Here is an 8,563-nt window from a genome sequence, read left to right on the forward strand (position 1 = left end):
TAAAATCTAAAAAGTATCACAATAGTACTTAGCCGACAAGTACTAATAACAAGTAGATATGGGAGAAGGGAGGTAACAAAACATAAATATTCATAAGAAAAAAGGAGAAGAGATAATAAGAAACAATTTATGAATGACTTCATTAGTCAACTTATAAGAGTCAAAAATATATATATACATAAAAAGAAGTTCATATGTGAATCTGACTAAGGAGGAATACCTGTAGAGGAGATTAGAAAATAAAATCAGTTACCAACACTTTAATAATTTCAGCAGAATAACAATTATATTGGAAAACAACAATTTTACGATCTTGTAAGAACTCATCAATCAATCTAAGACCAATACGACGTGCCCAATCAACAATAAAGAATGAACAGTCATCCTAGTCAAAACAAGTAATAAAAAGAGAAGGGAAGCAACCGTCATTGATTTTTGCAAGGAATTCATTTATTGATAGAGAGATAAATTATAACTATATATGGATTGGGTCTCTCCATTGGTTTCCCTCTAGATATAACTATAAACCTTAGACCTTATTTGTGGATTGTATTTAATGTCAATTTAAATAAATAAATATTTTTGAATGAGATTATATTTAAATTAGTCCTTACAACATTAAATATGATTTATTTTATTTTTCTAAAATTTTCAAGATTTGATAAAAAAAATCACAATTCTGATCTTGATTATTTTAAAAATATTCTTTCAGATATATAAATTTTATCTAGTTGAAAAAAATGTTCATTCTTTTTCTTATCTTAAATAACTAAATGATGAAATAATTATCTTTTCATATTGATATTAAAGCATACTAATTCCTATAGACATTATTTTCTATAGAAACTATTGTATTAGATCTTATGTTCTAACTTTAAATTTTTAATTATTATTTCTTTATTACTAATCTATATAGACATAAAATAAATATTGAAAAAAATTAAATAAATAAATAAATAAATATATTCCACTCTTTTCCATATTAAACAACCTGCTCAAAATTTTAATTTTATTTTAATAAATGAAAAAATATGCTTTATGGAAAGGACACTTAGCTTGTTTTCCTTCATTATCTTTTCATATTGATATTAAAGCATACTAATTCTTATAGAAACTACTTTCTATAGAAACTATTGTATTAGATCTTATGTTCTAACTTTAAATTTTTAATTATTATTTCTTTATTACTAATCTATAAAGACATAAAATAATGATATTGAAAAAAACTATATATATATATATATATATATATATATATATATATATATATATATATATATATATATATATATATATATATATATATATATATATATATATATATATATATATATATATATATATATATATATATATATCCACTCTTTTCCATATTAAACAACCCACTCAAAATTTTAATTTTATTTTAATAAATGAAAGAATATGCTTTATGGAAAGGACACTTATCTTGTTTTCCTTCATTATCTTTAGTGAAAATGGGTTTAAGTTGGTTTCTGTGTAAAGCTTAAGACTAAAGATTTTGAGATCATGTTTTCAGAGCATTAACTTTCTGTAGTGGTGTATTATATTTTCTCTCATTACATATATTGTAAAAAGATATAATATTAATTAAATTATATATTAGGTTTATACCATTATACTAATTAATTAAAAAAAAGTGTAGAATTGAATTTTCCAAAATTCACTGAAATTCAACAAGAAACAAAATTCTTAATAGAATTTCGTTATCAAAACTCAAAATCTCAACTTTATTAGCATTATTGGAAACTAATTACAAAAGAATATCTAATGAAATCATGCATGATATGATGTATGGTCTAACAACTAAGCCAATTGTTCACGAACTTCTCAACTTTCCAAAAAAAAACTTACAATCAACCTATCAAGTTTATAATTTTCTTTTTCAAAGAATTTTGGGGATAATTTATATTTGTATATTTGAAGTGAAAGATTAATTTAATTTAATTTCAACTATAAATATATTAGTAATTTTTTAATTCCTTAATTAAATTGATTTATTTATATAAAAATATTTAATATATCTTTTAAGAAATTAAAATTAATATTCTTTTCTATATAGTATTTTTTATGTATTTAATTTTGATTGTTTAATAATTTATAATATTTATAACAATAATTTTAATAGATATATTTAAGATGAGAATTATTTTTCTTCATCAATATTATTAAAAGAATTGGAGATGAATTATATGTTTGAAGATTAAAAAAATTTGAGATGAATTATTGTTTAATATCTTGCAATCCAAGTATTCCACGAAGCCACATTTAGTTAAGTTGCTCGTGTTTGCTTCCACATTCTTTTCAAAAATGCCTATGAGAGTATTTCCAATTGATATTCGCCGGATGCTTGCATTCTATTTAGAAGCTCCCATTGTTGTGCTTGTAAAAAAAAATTATTGGGTTAGAATGTGAAGGATCGATGTTTTATGTGAACTCTCCATCCATTTGAGGTCAGGGAAAAGGTGAAATTCAAAAATAACAATGGCCACAATTTGAAGAGAACAAAAGCTAGTGTTGCTAATAGAAATGGAAGCTAATGGTAAGAATGGGCCCACATCTTACACTTGGGGCAGTCAATCTAGCTTTGAGCGTGTTGGTTAAGCAAGGCCAATCATATGCATCTTCTAGGCATCAATGAGTATCATTCCACAATCAGATTTCTTAAGTTAGGCGTCATTAATTGTAACAGTTTCTCAAACCTATGGCTAAGGGTGAGTCATAATGTTTGTGTGCGTAGTATAGAATAGATTAAACATATATATTAAAAAATTTAAATTCCCACACATCTTCTGTCCCATGATGTGACCATCCTCAATTTAAAAAAAAAACAATTTTAACACTTGTGTGGTCAAATGAATCGAACATACTAATGTCTCATGCAATTTCTTTTATAAAAATGAAAATGATCATCAATCTTATAGTTAATGTTTTCTTATATTTAAAAAAATATTATTGAATTATTTTTTTATTGATTTGTTTTTGCATTAATAAAACTATTTATTGAATCTAACTATTTTATTAAAGGTTGCTAATATTAAATTCTTACAATCAATATTATTTAATTTGACTGCATGAAACATTTAGAATCATATTTTATGATCTTAATAAAATATAAAACATTATTGACAAAGGTAAATCCAAAAACTTTCAAATAATGAACAAATATCAAACTAATATACCCAACAACTAAAATCCAGAGTAGATTTCTAATTTAACAAAAACTGGTCCTCCCATAAAATTTTCAATGAAGTCCATTTGTAAGTTTGTCATGCCAATAGTAAAAAGCATACACTCCAAGATATAATATTGTTTCATTTGGTAATGGATCTGTGGACTGAACTTGAGCACACACTCCTTGATTCATTTTGTTGTGGAAAGGTAATCATTTTATGGCAAGAAATTCCATTATCTAATACACTCTTCCATTAATTATTATAACTTTTCTAAAAATGAAAAATGTTCAAGATTACGTAAAGTAGGCTACACTATTATTAAGATTACACAAAGTAGGCTACACTATTATTGATTGCAGGAGTGCACTTCAAAGTCCCTCTATGTTAATTCCTGGATTGCTTATGAAATTACATTGCGCACTTTATTGACACCATCTCATAAGTTGCCTTTGTGGAAATCTGGCTATAACAAAATCATGCCTGCCGAGTTTAAGGAGAAACACTAAAGTTCTGTTTCAAATCTCTAGATCCCTTTTCTGCTAGGGGATCCCAATCACTTTCTTTCATAAAAAGCTAACAAGAACATGTTCCCACCATCCTATTAGTTTCCAACACTGTTCTCTTTTCTTGTCACTTCATGTCCACTATCGTCAGAGATCCTACACAATTTTTTAGCACCGTTTCCATTTTTGCGGCATGGTTTTTGTAGTGTATGACTGCCGAAAAATCTAAACATTTTGGTCACTGATTCTCAAGGAGTGAAGCCTATCAGCTTAATAAAAATATTATTCCATATCTACGTTGACTAATTAATATAGTGATGGGGAGCCCTCTCATAAAGTCACCCATGATTTTAGAGAATTTGTGGAGGGAAATGCATTGATAGATTGTGTTCCTTCTATCCTGCATGTCATATCTCAGCTTATTAACACTCATGCTAAGTCTTTGACAAATTGTGCTCAAGAGTTAGGATAAACTCCTCCTTCCACAATTGAGCCTTCTATTCCTATTTCCACTACTTTTCCTAGCATTCCCACTTACACACCACCTCTCATGACAACTTCCACACAAGTATGTGATCCTTTAAGTATTGGTCTTCCTAACTCTTTACTTCCCTTAAGTGTTCCTCCTATTTCCATACCTTCTTAATTATCTTCATACAGTGCCATTTCTTTCACATATTTAAACCCTCTTCATGTTCCTTCCAATCCTCCACCAACATATTTTCCCAATGATTCTTACAACTTTTCTAGTACATCTAATATGCCTATTCCTACTACCATGTCTTCTAATCCTACCATTAGTAGGTTGGGTCAAACTGTCACTGCTTTGCAACAAGTGGCTCAATATTTTCAATCTAAGTATAATATCCTTGGATGTGACATTGCTAATCCTCATTTCTTAGATAAGCTTGGTTTTTTTATGCTACAACGTGTTGAGATACTTGGTCTTGAGACTTATAATGATAAGGCTGATCCTATGATTCATGTTAGAACTTTCCAAACTATATGTAGTGATTTTTCTCATGACTAAGTTTTTTATGTGTACTTTTAGGAAGAAACATTTGTAATGGTATTTATCTTTACCCCCTTATTCAATTGAATCCTTTCAAACACTTGGTAACACTTTCATTCAACAATTTTAGAACAACATTGGTCCTCAAATTTGTTTGACTTATTTAATGCATTGTAAGAAAAATATTAAAGACAAAGCTAGTGACTTTATTGGTAGATTCAAACACTTGTATGCTCAAATATCATATCCTGTACCGCATCATGATATTCAACACATTTCATTTCTAACTTGCAAAAACACATTAGAGACAATATTCTTCTTACTAAATATGTTTCCTTTTCACATCTGTGTGCAGTTCTTCACCATTATCAGTTTCAAGTGAGCTATATTGAGAGCTCTATTCGAATAGCTTATGTTACCGTTGATAACAATAACACCATTGTTCATAAAAAAAACTCTCTCTAAGTCTAACAACTACATCAAAATTCACAAATCAACCAACAAAATTGATGATCAAGTGGTTACTACATCTAAAAGTATTACTACTTTTTCCTTTGGGTATCAACCTAATCATAAGTACATTCCTTTATCTGAACCTTTTCCTATAGTGATGATGAAGTTGACACATGCTAACATTCTGAGTCTTCCTCCTATCCATCCTATTAACACTAGAAAACCAATGCCTAAGTTATTTAATCAAAATGTTTTTTGTCAATATCATCATCAAGTTGGTCATGATACTCAAAAGTGTCATGCTTTGAAAAATGCTAGTTGAGATCTTTTTAATTCAAATGCTATATCTATAAATTTTGATATTAATTGTAAAAATAAATCTATAGCACCTCCTAATAATAATTTTCAAATCTACATCAATTCCTTTCCTTCACATTGAAAACATGTCACTAAGTAACCTTCTTCTCATGTTACTAGCATTAGTTATGATGACAAGGTAGAATAAGCTAATCATGTGGTTAATCATGTTGAGTCATAACCTCAATATTCATTTTTACCTTTGCGGCTCAAACCTAAAACTTCACTTCCTATCACCTTTGATCATTATGATATGTTTAAAGCACCTACTATCCCTCTTTACTTCATTTCTATAGTTTCTCACATCCCTTCTCATGGTGTTTTTATTGACCCCACGTCCTCCTTGAATGCTATCATTGAAGAGCATATTTAAAAAAAAGGATTGCATAAGGATACCTACAATACATCTAGTGTTTGGATCAAAACTTGTAATGGTTTTGTTTATTGTCCTCAAGGTTCTATCAATCTTTTTATGACCCTTTCTAATAAGGTTGTTTATACTACTTTTTTTTCATTCCTAATTCTAATTAGTTTCAAGTTAATCTTGGTATCATGTGACTATCTTCCATGCAATCTGCAACCTCTCCTATTCACAAGTGCATTGAATTTCTCCATAAGTGATAAGTTGTCTTTATTAATCATTTTCTTTATAAACACTCACGTCCTTGAACTTCTACTAAGATAGATGTCTATTGGCCATCTCTCCCTCAAACACCACCTAAACATCTTGATCATCTTTAATGGTCTTATAAAAAATATAAGGTAGAAAATATTCTTGAGCTTATACTTGCCAAGGTTTATCCTCCTCTAATCATTCCTCAACCCATAGTTGTTCCCTCCTTGAAACCTATGACTGTTGATCCTAATCCTTCAATTTTATCTCGTAAAACTATTTGCAACCAACATGGTCATAAGAGATAAGATAAGATAAGAGAATATTAATGTCCAACAAGAGACCAAAATATAGGTCTATGGGACTAGGAGCTTACAACCAAGAAGATAGAATAAAAAAAAACACCAAACGATGCTGACAAAAGACCAAGCACAAACCTAAAATAGAAGATGAAGAAGAGAGCAAGAGTCCCCAAACATGATTAGGGTTTAGGGATCCTTCCTCAAACGGAAGAAGGACAATAATGATTGGGATGGATGGGGGCAACTAGGGTCTCTGTTCTATCACTGAGTGTTGTGAGAGGAGTGTCCTTGGCAAAGAGGAACACTATAAGGTTTCATTGATCTAGAGTGGCCGGTGTCAGGGAAACTATACGGTTGCTTTGTACCCTAGGCATGAGATAAGGGTGAGAAGAAGGTCATGGTAAGTTGTACTTGGGTCTGACCCTCAAGGAAAGATAGTTGCAAAGTGTAGTCATGAAGCTATATAGATTCACAATGATAGAGCACAAGGAAACACTAATCTTTGTACCTAAAGAAGTCCAAGAGGGATCTACACTCTCTAAAGAAACAACAGAATCTCCCTATGATCTTGTAGCATATGAGGCATCTAAAAAGGAAATGGGTCTCAGATTTTGTCTCCATCATGGTACAAAGTGTACAAATCCAATCCTCTCTATTGATATGGTGGTTGATCTAAATCTAGAGTCGGTGAGAGCCCACCCTAAAGGAGCTAAGGGAGATACATAGGGAATGGATCCACTATCTATGTAAGTAGTCTAGGTGCCAAATGATCTTGTCTCAAATATCCAAGAAGTGTTTGGCATAGAATGCCATCCTCGGGCGTAAACCCCTTGGAGGATCAACCTAGGTCCGGATAATATATTATCTGTAGATGTCAAGTTTGGCATATTTGTTTAATTCCTACTGATAGGGGAGGAGGTGAGCTAGAGCATCCAATGTAAATTGGTAGGAAGGGAGATGGTTGATGTCAATCCCGATAGATCTTAGTAGGATAGTAGCTTGAGTGTACCAATAACGGGCCCTACAGGCTAGATCAGAGTTTGTAATAGGAACTAAAGATAAGTATGCCAAGTGAGGGTATCTGTATCGGCCTTTAGAAGAGTAAAAAATGACACATAGGTGGTGGATGAAATAGATTAGGTCAAAAATGGCTGCCAATCTAAAAGGGTAGGCACCAAACTCAACCAAAATAACATAGTGAGGGGTGGATCTCTGGCATCTGAAAATTCAACATAAGCATCACAAGAACCATCAAGGTAAGGACAAAGAATGCACTCTTTATTCTCAAACTACTTCTTTATCTCAACCTTTATCTTCCTTTGATCAACCCATGTTTGAGCCTTTAGAGGAAGCTAAACATAGTAACAATATGCACATGGATATACATGATGATCTTGTTTGTATTTTAGATTATATTAATCTTAATATGGAAGATATTATTAATGATAATTTTAATGCACATGTTAGTGATGATGAATATGGAAATATTGATATGGATTATTATTTTTCTAACATGCTTTCTAAATAGCTAACATTCACTACTACTGACAAACACAATGACTCCCACTAGAGTCTTTCCTTGGATATGGTTGTGGTTACTATTTTGTTGGATGTTGTTCCTCTTGTGAGTCACCCACCTTTCCCTAATGTTATAGATCACGATGGGGGTGCCAGGAAATGTGATATGCTTGAAGTAGACTCTCTAGCATGGTAGTGTTCATGTATTCATGTTGTGTTCCCCGCTATTGTGTTTTTATATATGTTTTTACTAGATTTCTTTAGATGATCCTTGTTTGTCTGTTGACACAAGATGATAAAGCAATCAAAGATGTTATACATATTCTTCTATTTTTATCTCTCCTCTTCTAAATGTTGTTATATGTTATGTTGTATATGTGCTATTGTTCATGCATGTGCCTTTGTGTAGTCTATTTGGATGCTTGCAACATGGAAGCATCGATTCTTTTTGGGGGTGAATCAAGATTTGTAATACTTTAACTTTTTCCCAATACTAATGCATTCACCACATTTTCCATCTCATAGCCAATTTCTTATGCATGGATAACTTATAAAATCAAACTGTAATAATATATAGATCTAATCTATCAATCACATGCATGGAAAGTAAT

Source organism: Cupressus sempervirens, chromosome 1 (assembly GCF_028749045.1).
Source record: "Cupressus sempervirens isolate cs-2001-9-10 chromosome 1, ASM2874904v1, whole genome shotgun sequence".
NCBI lineage: Eukaryota > Viridiplantae > Streptophyta > Pinopsida > Cupressales > Cupressaceae > Cupressus > Cupressus sempervirens.